The sequence below is a fragment of the Ovis aries genome, chromosome 3 (assembly GCF_016772045.2).
Source record: "Ovis aries strain OAR_USU_Benz2616 breed Rambouillet chromosome 3, ARS-UI_Ramb_v3.0, whole genome shotgun sequence".
NCBI classification, from domain to species: domain Eukaryota; kingdom Metazoa; phylum Chordata; class Mammalia; order Artiodactyla; family Bovidae; genus Ovis; species Ovis aries.
The window spans coordinates 208,022,486-208,037,281 of NC_056056.1; the positions used below are offsets into that span (position 1 = coordinate 208,022,486).

At 45.9% G+C, this 14,796-nt stretch overlaps 1 non-coding gene and 1 pseudogene across 7 annotated transcripts in view; one reads left to right on the forward strand and one right to left on the reverse strand.

Annotated features, from left to right (window-relative positions):
- Positions 1 to 3,885, forward strand: part of LOC114112122 (antigen WC1.1-like) — a 96,300-nt pseudogene extending 92,415 nt beyond the window's left edge.
- Positions 3,886 to 6,076: 2,191 nt separating this feature from the next.
- Positions 6,077 to 14,796, reverse strand: part of LOC105608615 (antigen WC1.1) — a 29,973-nt gene continuing 21,253 nt past the window's right edge. For 4 of the 7 annotated variants that reach the window (XR_009600013.1, XR_006059455.1, XR_009600011.1 and 1 more), the window contains 12 exons: positions 14,191 to 14,283; positions 13,777 to 14,091; positions 12,382 to 12,696; positions 11,984 to 12,025; positions 11,581 to 11,895; positions 11,329 to 11,349; positions 10,812 to 10,931; positions 10,311 to 10,406; positions 10,017 to 10,100; positions 8,593 to 8,739; positions 7,521 to 7,670; positions 6,077 to 6,279 (listed from right to left, as the gene is read on the reverse strand). This is a non-coding gene — a transcript (antigen WC1.1). The remainder of the gene's footprint in view (positions 6,280 to 7,520; positions 7,671 to 8,592; positions 8,740 to 10,016; positions 10,101 to 10,310; positions 10,407 to 10,811; positions 10,932 to 11,328; positions 11,350 to 11,580; positions 11,896 to 11,983; positions 12,026 to 12,381; positions 12,697 to 13,776; positions 14,092 to 14,190; positions 14,284 to 14,796) is intronic. The other 3 variants (XR_006059456.1, XR_009600012.1, XR_006059454.1) reach the window with 1 other exon arrangement.

Sequence of the window (14,796 nt, forward strand, 5' to 3'; positions counted from 1 at the left end):
CATATGATGTGGGCTCTTCTGTGAGAGAAGAAAGAGTTGAGCCTGAGCTGTGGATTCAGGTCAGATGAGGAGAGAAGGTGCCAACACGATGCATGGGGTGGATGATGCTGAGGTCCCAGCAGCCCATGTGAGAGCACCGGGGAGATGAAGGGTGGGCCTGCTGGATCAGGGTATCTGGGAAAGCTTCTCTGACCTGCTGGGGGATCTCTCAGCTTTATCCAGCTATGAAGATGCTCTTGCTGAATCCGTGTATGAGGACCTAGATCACCTTGTGTCACAGAAAGAGGATCTTCTGGTCAGCCCAGGTGGGTGTCTCTGCCTGCCCTCCTGGCACCTCTGGTTGTCACCACCCACTGGCTGTGCACGTCTTCTCAGTGTCTGCAGACCTCACGTATACCCCAGGCTCACAGAGGCAGCTCTCCAATGTGGCAGGATGGCCTCTCAGAGCCCCATGAGCCCTGAGCCTCCATCTACACTGCAGGAGACAGGCCCATCTCCATGTTTCTTAGTCTTAACACATGTTCCGTGGGTGTCAGGCAGGTCATTTCTGTGTATTCTGTGATGTTTTTCTCCACTTTACGATTCCTGTCCGATGACTCAGTGAATAAAATGCCGTGTTACATGAGAGACGATGAAGACAACCATGACCACAGATCTGCTCCAGGTAATAGAGGTGGACCCGCTGCAACTGGAGGCTGGGGAGGAGAGTTTCCCTCATAGAGATGAGATACAAGGGAAACAGTCTTCCTTTGATGGACCAGAGGGATCCCTTGTGTCCAGATGGGGTCTGTTCTCCCCCTTCTTTAGCTGTTCTGCGATGTCTTATGCTGGGGCTGGGCTCTCTGTGTCCGTAGTCACTCTCGTTCAGTCACAACAGGCACATATTTAAAAGAAAACATTATCTGGAAACATCTCTAAAATCATTGTGGGTGGTGACTGCAGCCATGAAATTAAATAACACTTGCTTCTTGGAAGAAGAGCTTTGACAAACCTAGACAGTGTGTTAAAAATCAAAGACATCACTTTGCTGACAAAGGTCCATATAGTCAAGGCTATGGTTTTTCCAGTAATCATGTACGGTTGTGAGAGCTGGACCATAAAGAAGGTAGAGTGCTGGAGAATTGATTCTTTTCAATTTTGGTGCTGGAGAAGACTCTTGAGAGTCCTTTGGACAGTAAAAAGATCAAATCAGTCAATATTAAAGGGAATCAACACTGAATACACATTGGAAGAACTGACGCTGAAGCTGAAGCTCCAATACTTTGGCCACCTGATGGGAACAGCTGACTCATTGGAAAAGACCCTGATGCTGGGAAAGATGGAGGGCAGAAGGAGAAGAGGGTTGAGATGGTTGGATGGTGTCACCAATTCAATGGACATGAACTTGGGAAAACTCTGGCAGATGGTGAGGGACAGGGAAGCCTGTCATTTTGCAGTCCTTGGAATCGTATAGTCAGACATGACTCAGTGACTGAACAACAACACCTGGAAAACATAATTTGTCAAAATTGTATAGTAATGCTCATTGGTATAAGAGTTGCTTTGAGATATGTAATTTTAATCAGGAAATAATTGTTGTTGTTGTTGAGTTGCCCGGTCATGTCTGGCTCTTTGTGACCCCATGGACTGCAGCACGCCAGGTTTCCCTGTGCATCATCAGCTCCTGGAGCTTGCTTGAACTCATGTCCATCGAGTTGGTGATCCTATCTAACCATCTCATCCTCTGTCATCCTCTTGTTCTCCTGCCGTCAATCTTTCCCAGCGTTACGGTTTTTTCTAATGAGAGTTTTTCACATCAGGTAGCCAAAGTATTGGAGCTTCAGCTTCAGTATCAGTCCTTCCAGTGACTATTCAGGATTGATTTCCTTTAGGATTGACAGGTTTGATCTCCCTGCAGTCCAAGGGACTCTCAAGAGTCTTCTCCAACACCACAGTTCAAAAGCATCAAAGAAAACATTCAGCCTTCTTTGTGGTCCAACTCTCACATCCATACATGACTACTGGAAAAACCATAGCTTTGATTATATAGACCTTTGTTGACAAAGGAAGTATTGAGATGTATAAAATCATTTGTTTGGTTTATGGGCACACCAACATGAAATACAACCTTAGAAAAATTCTATTGCCACAAGGAGTGACTGGTACCTTTGTTTAGTGGCTCAGAAACTCTGGGTCAGAAGGCTTAGATATTTCCCAGGCCAACACACTTCCTGTGGTTCCATCTGACCCCTGCTCTGTCCTTGGAAGCCCCAGATCAGAGGACTGATGACCCTGGTGAGGATTACGATGATGCTGAAGAGGTACCATTGCCTGGGGCTCCTTCTGCCTCTCAGGGGAGTGAGGAGGAAGTGCCCCCAGAGAAGGTGGATGCGACGAGCTCCTCTCAGACAGGTGAGTGGAGTTAGCTGATCTCCTGCAATCTTTGGTCTCTATCCTGGAAATGGTGAATTTGAGCTGCTCAGTATCCATCCCTCCTAGGTATTCCAATTTTGGATGACCTCAAACAGTTGATAGCACCATCTTGATCTTACTCCTTTCTTTAATGCTGTCAGACTCCTGGGGAGAGAGGAAGCACTCTAGTATTAGTGTCTGTGTCTGCATGACTTTATCCTTCATGTGCCTGCATTAAGACTTGTGGATTACTTGAGCATATTTACCTAATACAAAAATAGAATAACTGAATAACCTTTTGTGCTGTCTCACATGTGAAATGCAGTTAGAGATTTTAAAGACTATGTTAGTATTGGAATTTGTAAAGCATTTTTATACTTTAAAATGCACTCTGACCATAGGTCAACCCAAATACGTATAAAGCAGGTGGTATATATGGTCCTAAAAATCAAAAGCATGATGGTGGATTATGGACTCGGAATTTGGGGGCAGGTTCATGTCAATCTGCTCCAGACATTTCAGCGGCCAAGGAAATACACTCATTCTCCATGAAGGGTATTTCTCCATCTGAGGTTCATGTGTTTCCTGGGGGAGGGGCAACTGCAGAAGGATCCCGTGGTTGCTTTTTGTGGGCTTTGGGGAACACAAGTCAAGACCACCAAGAGCAGAGTTGGACGGTCAGTGAGGAGCTGAGATTTCTCCAGATGTGATCTTCTACCCCCCTCTCCTTGTTGATTCAGACCTGTTAATTATGAAAAAAGAAAATTTTACACTCCTTCTAGAGATTCTTCCCTTCTTGGGCATCTCCTTGGTGATTGTATAGCCAGGGAACAGATCTCCTGTAATCCAGGATTTCCCATTTAAGTTGAGACCTCAATGGGCTGAATCCTTTTTTTTGGGGGGGGGAGGGTGCAGGGAGGGGCAGTGCTGCAAGACTTGCAGGTCTTAGCGCCTGAAACAGAAATTGTACCTGGGCCACAGAAGTTAAAGCACCAAGTCCTGACCACTGGACCACTAGCCAATTCCCGGGCTGGATCCTGAGAAGACAGCCCTGATCCATCCTCACTGAAATAAACATGAAATAGCCTGAGCCTCCCTGAGCACCCCTGGATCCCAGGGATGCTTTGTCATCATCATTTACTTGACTGACTTCCGCCGCAGGGCTCTGTCAGGTCCCTTTGTTTCAGTTCTAATCAAACTTTTCGTTCCTACTTCAGGTTCTTCTCTGAATATCTCTAGAGAGGCGGCTGATCCTAGGGAAGAAGAGAGCCCCTGGTTGCTCCAGTGGGAGGAAGCGAACACTGGATATGATGATGTTGAACTAAGTGCCCTGTAAACATCCATAGTTACTTTCCCATGATGTATTAAATGTGAGATATTGTCTCAGATATTCTAATTGCCCATATTTCAATAGAGTAGTGCTGACCTATAATTGTATCGTATGGAAATTGCTCATAATGAAATATTCTCAATAAAGTAACTTTTTGCTTTGTTGACAATGGCAAGATTCATTCCAAATGCTCTTAGAGGATTGGTACTCAATCACAATTTCCTTCTAAGGAAATACCAGATGAGTGAACTGACTTGTCTCACCTCCCCCAAATGCTAATTAAGGCGTGACTTCACTCAGGCTCAGAAATGCCCCAGGTCACTCTTCCTTAGCCAGCAGATTCTAAACTTTGTCCACACTCACACCTTCATTCTTAGCAAGGTGAACTTGTGTGGGGGGCAGAAATCCTGAACCTTCCTATATCCTCTTCCCCTTCCCGGAGATGTCACACCATCTGTTTTTATTCAGTTATTGGGCACCAGATGGGGTGTGAGTTTCAAAGTCAAAGGTAAGAAATTGGCTGGTGGAAGAGAATGCATACAGCTTTCCTTACCCTGCCTAAATTCTCAAGGCCAATTAAAAATCTCACTGTACATAGCTACCTCTTCCTTTTTATCTCCCATTCCCTAGGGTACTTTTTTCCATTTTTCCTCAAGTGCATACAGACTCTCTATCTCTCTTCTCCCATGTCTAGCTGGTTATCAAATCCTTTTAAATCCAGTCTTGCCTCTCCATCACTTCCTGCTACTTCCTCAGGATGTTGTCATTTCTTGTCCGTCCAATTATCTAGCATTTAAAGTGAATTACATCAGCTTGTATCTCTCTCCAAGTTGATGAAGGGCAAATTGGTGCTAACTCATACCCTGTATCCAGGTGGGACAAAGAGAAAGTGTTAGTCCTTCAGTCATGTCCGCCTCTTTGCCACCCTGTGGACTGTAGCCTGCCAGGCTCCTCTGTCCATGAGATTCTCCAGGCAAGAATACTGGAGTGGGTTACCACTCCCTTTTTCAGGGGATCTTCCCCACCCAGGGATCGAACCCAGGTCTCCTGCCCAGCAGGCAGATTCTTTACCATCCGACCCACCACTGAGGGGCATCAGGTGGGATAAAGGGGCAAGAAATTGGAGAACAAGACAGAGGGGATCTAGAAGAAGGGATATAGACAGAAAGATCAGTAATTTTTGGCTATTTGAGTTTTATTCATGTCAATGGAGGAGTCTGATATGACTGAACTCTTAGAGGAAGAATTTCAGACCAATAAGCTTCTCTGAAAACATGTTGTTTAAAGAGTCCTTTGATCTGGTGACTGTTGAAAATGTAAATGTGATCCTGCTGTGATTCTTCAGGGTAGAGAGAGCTGTCTTGTAGGGGTGACCAAGTAAACAATACATTTCCACAATACCCCTGACTCCTGTCCCATTCCATTGCGGACATGTGGAGAAGCTGCTGAACTAATATAAGACCTGAGAGTGCTGGCCTGAGTATGATTTGTGGCCAACCTGTTATTTAGTTGATGGCCCTGGATGATGTCCAGGGCTCCAACCTACACTCATGCTTGTAATCTCTGTAATTTTTTTCTGTGCTGGGGATTAGAGATTCCTAGGGCTTCTCCAAGTGCAGCTCACCTGGCCATTTGCCATTGGGAAGTGATGAAATAAGTGACAGAGTAAAGTGTACCCATCAAGAATGTTATATTTTATTCCTGATTCACGGTATCCATGAAGCCAAAATAGCTGGTTACTATAATTCTGGGTGATAAAAATCATGTAAAATTGTGGGAGAGGAGAGGAGGACAAGACTTCCCACCTAGACCTGGCAGAGTCTCAGGATGAGCCTATTATGGATTGAGTGCTCAAAACCAGCCAGGAGTTGGTGAATAGACTTTTGGACTGTTTAGATCAGGGAGATGAGGGCAATCATTCCAAGTTATCCATGTGGCCTGTGAAGGGGCCTTTTGTGAGGGGTGGTTTTGGAGGGTTTATCATTCCAGGGTCTGTCACAAAAACTAGAAAACTTCTCTGCAGAGTATTAATTATGACAAGGCAGCTAGAATGTCATGTGGGGAAAGTATTTACAGGAAATTCTTTCCTATCAGTAGTGCACTTAACATGTTAAGCTTGGAGGCCTGTCCTATGTTATTTGAGTGAAAGTCTCTAGATTTTTCTGAAACCTCACAGGCACTTACCACCCATAAATACTTTATTCTGGCAGAGTAGAGTAAGTTACAAAGCCATGAAAACGTCAGGGATTGTTTCATGGCAACTTTCATTGTAAAACCCTGTGTCACAGGTAATGATATGATTTCTACAGAGGAAAAAAAAATGCCTTTAATCATAGTTCCATGCAAAAACAATAATTATGAAGAACACAGGGTTCTCATTTATTTGAGAAACAATATAACAGAGACGTCTTTCAAGAATTTCTTGCTTCAAACATGGCGCTACATGGTGCTAAGCTCCACATCATCATATCCAGGCTCTTCTTGTCTCAGGACCAATGAGGACTCCTTCTCCTCCACCCCAGAGTCGACAGCTTCTCGCAAAGACTTCAGAGAGATGCCTGAAACAGTAAGGAGAATCTGGTTTTAGTGGTGACAAAATGACAAGACACAACCTTTGATGGAAGGATAGCAAAAGGGGCCACAAAGTATCTGAGGTGAGGGGGAGCACCCAGCATTGTCTATAAATCTAGATTGAGCTACTTCATACTGATTCAGCTACTCAATACAACATCTAGTCTGGACCTTGGCAGTTGGAAAGAAGATGGACCAATAATGGCAAGGAGTGGAAAAGAGATGTGCATGCCTCTTCTACACCTGGCGGGTCTGATTTCTCAAGAAGTGGAGACAGGAAATGACCTCTGTAGAGTGTCTCAGATGCCCTCTTCTGAGCACCTCAGCAACAGAACCAGCCTGACCTACAAGCTTCATGAGAACACTCTGGGTCCTCTGTTAGATGCCAGAAATGGGCAACTCAACCAAATTTCACAACCTTCTGCTCCCCAGGGACCACATCCCCACATATAAGCGGAAATCTTAGTCCTTAGGAATGAGGGTCTTCATCTGGCAATTGAAATGAGAGAAAATTTTCTCTTGGTTCCCATCTAGTGCTGAGATTATGGTTCTTTATTTAAGGCTATTGCAGATTCTGTTTTAATAGTGAGCAATCAACTTTAAATATATGGTTACACAGATTCCTCAAAACAAGTTTTATAGCTCATAAATTTAATGTATACCTTCATTAAAAACATTTCAGATTAGTTATCACAATTTGAAAAATCCCCAAATTTATTGTCAGAACATACATTTCAATTTAGGGTATGAAAATGGGAACAAAGCCTCTGTTACTCATACAAATGTGCCTTTATCCAATTGATGATGGACATGGACAAGAGAACACAGTATGTTCTCCTCTCAGAAGAGATGAAGTAGCTCCAATATTCCAGAGATAAGGAAAAGTCAATAATACCTGGTATATGTGGTGCATGCGTGCTCACTCGTGTTTGACTCTTTGCAACCCTGTGGACTATAGCTCACAAGGCTCTTCTGTCAACATGATTTTCCAGGCAAGAATACTGGAGTGGGTTGCCATTTCTTTCTCCAGGGAGTCTTCCTGACTCACGGATCAAATCCAAGTCCCTTTTGTATCCTGCATTGGCAGGCAGAGTCTTTACTACTGCACCACCAGGGAAACCCAAACAAGGCTGCCCCAAGTTCTGATAGTAAAGAAACGCTGACTGTTAGTGAGTCAAACTCATCTTCTCCATGATGATGAAGTCAGGCTACTGAGCTGTCAACTCACCAGTCTGGGAATACCTGGAACCACCTCTATCGTCTGGGAAAAAGTTATTCTCATTCGTCCCAGGGAAGAAAGGATTTATGGGATCAATAACATCAACATCAATATCATCATAATCATTTCCTATGGTACTGATGTTCTGTCCCAGAGGTTCTGAAAACAGACAAGAACTTAGGTGAAAAAGCAAAATATGAGTTGGACTAAGTGATGCTCCAAGTCCCTTCTGAGGCAGAGATTCAAATAAAAGACAAATATATACTCCATATTCCAGGGCTGTTGAAGGCGTGTAGTTTATCTCAGTGTGCTCAGAAATCATTCAAACCTTCTAAATATTCCAATATATCAGGGTCAATCATATTTTTCTAATATGGTCTCTCATATCATAAAGCATCAACAAAATCTATAATGCTATGAGTTTCAGGTACTCTTTTTGAGCATGTGGTACAGAGTTGTAATACATACTATGCACATAAAAGTGACTGGGGAGCATGAATCTGGACCAAGAGAACCCAGGTGTCTGTGTGCTCTCTGAAGCTCTGGGAGACACAGAGCTGGTGGGAGAGGGATCCTGGACATCTGTTACTCAGAGACAGGATATTCCACCATCCCAGTCACAGGACGCCTGGGTTTAAGTCCCTTCTAGTTCTTGCTTGACCTTAGGATCCCACCTCCAGAGGTTGTCCATATTTACTAACTGGAGAAGATCCAGGAAGGCATTCTCCTTTCTCTGTGTGTGTGAGCATGCTCAGTCATGTCTGACTCTTTGTGACCCCATGGACTGTAGCCTGCTAGGTTCCTCTGTCCATGGGATTCTCCAAGCAAGAATACTGTAGTGGTTTGCCATGCCCTCCTCCAGGGAATCTTCCCAACCCAGAGATCAAACCCTATCAAGACACAAGACACCCTCTTGTGTCTCCTGCATTAGCAGGTGGAGTCTGTATCACTGCACTACCCGGGAAGCCCATCTAGGTATAAGAGGCTACCCCAATTACGACAACAAGAAAAACTGACTGTTAAGTGGGTCAAAACTCATCTTCTCCACACGATGAAGTCAGCTACTGAGCTGTCAACTCACTTATCTGGGAATAACGGGTGCCACCTTTGTCCTCTGGGGAAAAGTTATTCTCATTCATCCCAGGGAAGAAAGGATTTACAGGAACAGGTAACTCATCGGCATCATCATAACCATTTCCTGTGGTGTTGATATGCTGTCTCAGAGGATCTGTAAACAGACACGGACTTAGGTGGAATAGCAAAGTATGTGTTGGACTAAGTGATACCCTAAGTCCCTTCTAATGCAGAAGTTCAAACACCTGATGAATATAGACTCTATATTCCAAGGTCGTGTCAAAGGCATGTATTTGATCTCACTGTGTTCAGAAATCATTTAAATCTTTTAACTATTTCAATGTATCAGGGTCAGTCATATTTTTCTAACACGGTTTCTCATATCGTAAAGCATCAACAAAAGCTATTATGCTATGAGTTTCAGGTACTATTTCAAGCATATAGTACAGATTTGTAACACATACTGTGCACATATCAGTGACTGGGGAGGATGAATCTGGACCAAGAGAACCCAGGTGTCTGTGGGCTCTCTGAAGCTCTGGGAGACACAGAGCTGGTGGGAAGGGGATCCTGGACATCTGTTACTCAGAGACAGGATATCCCACCATCCCAGTTACAGGATGCCTGGGTTTCAGTCCCTTCTAGACCTTGGTTGACCTTAGGATCTCACCTCCAGGGGTTGTCCATCTTTATTATCTGGAGAAGACCCAGAGAGGACATTCTCCTTTCTCCAGTTCCTTGTAAGTAAGAGTTTCTGGTAATTGGTAATTAACAGCACTGATCACTGCATATATTCCAGGGCTTATCAATAGCAATATTTTTGTCACAATATATACAAAAATCCATGAAATAATTAGAATATCAGACTGATTCTGGATCCAACTATAGTTTCCAATGTTCTCTTTAGCCACACAATTTTGAGTTTGTCAGTTTCAGATTTTTTTTAAATGGCCTTAAAATATTTAACGGTACATTAGATAATAATGTACCATTAGATACATGCATGCTCAGTTGCTTCAGTCATGTCCAGCTCTTTGAGACCCCTTGGACTATAGCCTGCCAGGCTCTTCTGTTCATGGGGATTCTCTGGGCAAGACTAGTGGAGTCAGTTGCCCTGCCCTCCTTCAGAGGATCTTACTGACCCAAGGATCAAACCAGCATATCTTATCTCTCTGCATTGGCAGTCAGGTTCTCTACCACTAGTGCCACCTGGGAAGCGCTACGTATTCAGTCTGTAACTGGAGAGAAGTGGCTGTGAATAAAAGAGAACTAGGTATAATCTTTCCATTTCTGAGGTCATAGAGCGGGCAAGAGAGGGAAAAAGTTGTTGTGAACTAGAGAAAAGAGATCCTTCCCATCTTAATCACAGGAAGAGATCCTCAGACAAGATTCCTCCTCCACATCTCCGCCTTCCAAGGGAAGACCTGCTACCTGGGACAGAATCAGGGTCTCCATCCTCTCCATCGTCCCCTGTGTAATATGGCAGCTTAGTTGCTGAGTCATCAGACAGGTTACCTGGTAGGGAGAAAATCATCACAGAAAAATGAAAACCTCTGTCCTGTCATCGTAGGACGCCTGCTGTCATAGTTTAGAGGAAATATTGAGACTTCAGACTTGTAGAGAGAAGGCTTGGAACTCCATGTGAAGTTGGCTTAGTAAGCTTGGGTCTCTGTTGAAAATAACACACAGCCAACTCATGATCAGAAGGGAGGGCATGGGACTTACCTTGGCTGTCCAACAGGTCCTTCTTCCCTGGTTTTATGATGTCATCAATCTCCTGGTACACGGCTTCATCAACAACATCTTCAAAATCAGATACCTCTGGGAAAGTAGCATGAGTTAGAGACTGACCCTGGAGTTACTCCCTTTATCAACAGAAAAAGCCTTCAGTGCTCTCCAGCATTGCCCCTTGGGAAACCACTCTGGGCTGCTCAGGCTCCTTTCTTAGCTACATGGAACAGAACTAGATTTCTTGACTCTGATCTTGATCTCACACTCAATATCCACTGGCACTGTTCACACAGGAAGTCATAATTCTCAAGAAATTTTACATTCGACCCAGGACCAAGGATTCCATTCTTTCGAATCCTGTTGTCTACAGTAGAAAAGGTGGGATTTTATCAGATAATGAGCATGGAGACCAATGCTTGTGCACTTCCTTGATGTCACAACAGACTCAATCCCTTTCCCACCACTTTCCAGATCATTAACATCCCTAAGGCCCACCTTGGTGCTTTGCTCTCCATCTGTGTAGCTGAATCCCCAGGATGATGAGGACCATGAAGAGGAGGGCTCCGAGGATGATGCAGAGGATCATGGGAAGGGAGAGGATGCCAGGGTCTGGAGCTGAGTCAAAGTGGACCATAGGGTTTTAGGAGGGTCATAAGTCCAGAGAAACCCCTCTGTCCTCATACTGGTCCTCTTCTGAGTCTTCAAGACCACGAAGCCACCATTAAGATACAATGGGTTTGCCTGAACCCCAAGATGTGATCAACAGAGGTCTTTCCCTGAGCTATGTCAAGTGTCTTCTCATTCTGGTTCTAGAGGATTGTTACAGGATGAAAGTTTGTAAAGCTCTGGAGCACTTCGCCTGCCACTGCTCAACAGGACTGTAAACATGAGATCATTAAGGTTTTCTGTACTGATATGGGTAGTTTTGTTAAAATATAAAGATATATAGTGCAGGTGCCTGAAAATATGGGGACTCTTCAATCACACTGCTCAGAGCAGCAGGACTACTTACTTCCATGGCTGCGGGGAACTGCTGTTCTCTCACCAGGCGAGAAGGAAAAAAGCAATGGATTACTGTACTGAGTTGATCATCAGGTTACACCTATCATTATGGGCGTATCATTCTCTCCCAGATCCCAGGAAATCAGATAATATCTTTTCCTGGAGCCAGAGCACAAAGCAGCAGGTTATCCCAGGAAGTGCTCTGGATACAAACCCACCCTCGCCGTCCACTCACTAGGGCAGACCCGAGCCCCTCGCTCACCAGAGCACCTCACACCAGCGTCCTCCTCGTGCTTGCAGTCACTCTGCCCCCAGGGCTCCGCAGCACAGTCCCACAGGGAGGACTCCCGGCCCCCGCACCGCACCTCGTCCAGCCAGATGCTCCCATTTCCAGGGCCGAATGCCGCAGCCTGCACGGCTTCCAGGGCCTGGCCACAGCCCAGCTGCTGACACACCACCTCGGCCTCTGCCAGGCTCCAGGAGTCATCGCACACGGTGCCCCAGGAGCCGCTGTGCCAGACCTCCACCCGCCCTGAGCACTCGCTGTCTCCTCCCCTGAGCCGGAGCTTCTCTTTGTCTGAAAAGGCAGCAGCCCCTCTTGTGACTGCCCTGGTGGGAGGAAGGAGCCCCTGGGAGCCACAGGGGAGGGGGCGGGGCTGACGTACCTGTGCAGGGGGCAGCAGTTGGACAGCTCTGGTGTCTCCCGCCTGTAGGAGCAATGATGAGAAGTGCTGGATGAGGGACAGCTGGGGCTGGTCTTGTCCCCAGACAAGATTATCAAAGGTCCTTGGCTCAATCCAAACAACAAGTGAAAGCAGAGGCTTCATCATCTAATGGGCTGAGACATTAACTGCATCTTGACGCAAGCTGAAATTTCTTTATCTCTTTGCTGTTTACCAGGTCCATACCCCACAACGAATACAAATACATGGAAACAGACAGAAACACAGCCCACCTTTTTCTAGATTCAGCCTAAATTCATCACTTAGACTGGAAAACATAAAATCACACTAACAACATCCTATGGGCTTGGGACAGACACAGAAACAGAACAGTAATTCACCTGCACATGAGATATAGGCTTCCTCCTTGGGAGAGCATGAGTTGTAATTCCAAGGGTCAGAAGGACACTGCCAGAGAGAGGTATCAGTTTTCTGACAACGGATTCCATCTACCCACCGGGGTCTAGAACCTTCCCTAAGAGCAACTGAAGTGTTGAGACTTCCACTGTTCCCACAGCCAAGCTGTCTGCAGATCACGGACACAGTGATGTCTTCCATGGGGCTGCGGCAGACACTGCCCCAAGTCCCGTTGTAGAAAACTTCCAGCCACCCAGCACACTGCTGGTCCTCACTCACCATCCTGAGGGCCAGGAAATCTAAGATTGAAAGGGAGAGGAAACAGGACATAGTGAACACCCAGCTCTGTGCTCTGGGTTTTCCTCTCTCCAAGAATTTATGACTATACATCCCTGACCTAGTTGAGGAGATGTCCACTAGGTGACAAGAATGCCATTCGTCTCCCTTTCATCTCAGTTTGTCTTTTTGTGTCTATTTCTACCACAATGATGCCATGGATGTGAACAGAGAGAAAGACCAATCTGGGTACCTGCAAGCTGGGGGAGCTAGATCCTGCTTCCTGGTAAAATCTAAAAAGGATCTGTGAATGGGATGTGATGTGGATACTGGGGTGGGGGGTGGGTAGGCAGAATAATGAACCCACAAATCTCTACATCATAATCTGTGGAACCTGTGAATACGTTACCTTACATTTGAAAATGGACTTTACAGATGTTATTAAGGTAAAGACTTTGGGATGGTGAGATTAAGCTGGAATATTGTGAATTAACCACCTGAGTCCAGCCTAATCACCTCATTATTCCTGGTATCCTTAGATGGATAACCTTGCAAAGCTCCAGTTGGAGGGAAATGTAAAGAAGAATGCTCGGAAGAGACATAGTTTGCTATAGATCTGAAGAAGAAGAGGGCTCTGAGCCCAGGAAGGAGGTCGCATAGAAACCAGGAAAGGCTGGGAAGGGAGTCCTCCCTGTGCCTGCAGGAAGAACGCAGCTCTGTGAACACGAGGATGCTGGCCCACAGAGACCGTCAGCAGACTCCTAGCAAACAGAACTGAACAGAGTAAATCTGTGCTTTCATTACAGCATCAACGGGATCTCTAGACTTTACTACCACAGGGAACTGAAGAGAGAGCTCTGCTGTTGTGTGGAAACAGTAAGAAACGGCTCTGCCAGGAAACACTGCTGAGAAGAAAGAACAAAAACGTCAGCCGCTGCAGGAGGCAGTGAAAGCACCTCATCTTCACGTCTGCTGGAAACACAGGCTCCATGGGAAGAAGCCTCCTTCTCTGGTCCTTTCAGCATCTCTCCCTCAGGGCTCAGAACCCCATGCTCCAGCACCCTCCCATATTCCCCAGCCTGTGGACAGTGTGCAGCGCGGACCTGAGCAGATGACCCCCGCATCCTGCTTGTGTCTGCAGTCGTGCCGCCCCCAGCCCCGGGAAGGGCACTTCCACACGTGGGACTCATTTCCTGTGCAGTTCAGGTCGTCCAGCCAGATGGGCCCTGATCCCACCCCAAACTGAGCAGACCTCGTGGCGTTGAGGGCTTCTCCACAGCCCAGCTGCCTGCACACCACGCGGGCATCGTCAAGGTCCCAGCCGTCATCACAGATGGTGCCCCAGGAGCCCTGGTCAAGGATCTCCACTCTCCCAGCGCAGGGTCCGCCCCCGTCCACCAGGCGGAGCTGTCTGCTGTCTGAGGAGAGAGAAATGGGACAATGGGGCGGTTACTGGGTGGTGAGGGGGGCGAGGGGACAGGGGGTCAGAAGGGTCTTCTGTCCTATGGGACCCTCACCTGAGCAGTAGGGGGCGCTCTCCTCTGGGGATGCTAAGGCTGCTGGTTCAGACACGGGGTACTTGCACTGGGGTAGCACCTGGGTCTGGTTTCCTGCAGAAACAGCAATGATTAGAGGGCTGGGAGGTTGAACAACTGAATACTGATTTAAGCTAAATAATGATCTAGTGATGGAGCCTGAGATGGGAGCTGCTGCTATAACATAGCAGCAAAGTTGATGTAATTTTAATCTCTATTGAGAGTTCTGTGTTTTAGAATGCCAAAAATTTTCTTTTACGCTATGCATTGCCCTAAGAATGAATTACATGTGTCTTTCTGAATTATGGTTTTCTCACTGTTTATGCCCAGCAGGGGGGATTGCTGGTTCATATGCTAATTTTATCCCTAGGTTTTGAAGGACTGTGACTCAGATCCTGAACTCTTATTGCCAAATTTAGACTTAAATTGAAGAAAGTAGGGAAACTACTAGACCATTCAGGTATGACCTAAATCAAATCCCTTATGATTATACAGTGGAAGTGAGAAATAGACTCAAGGGATTAGATCTAATAGACACAGTGCCTGAAGAACTATGGACAGAGGTTCATGACGTTGTACAAGAGACAG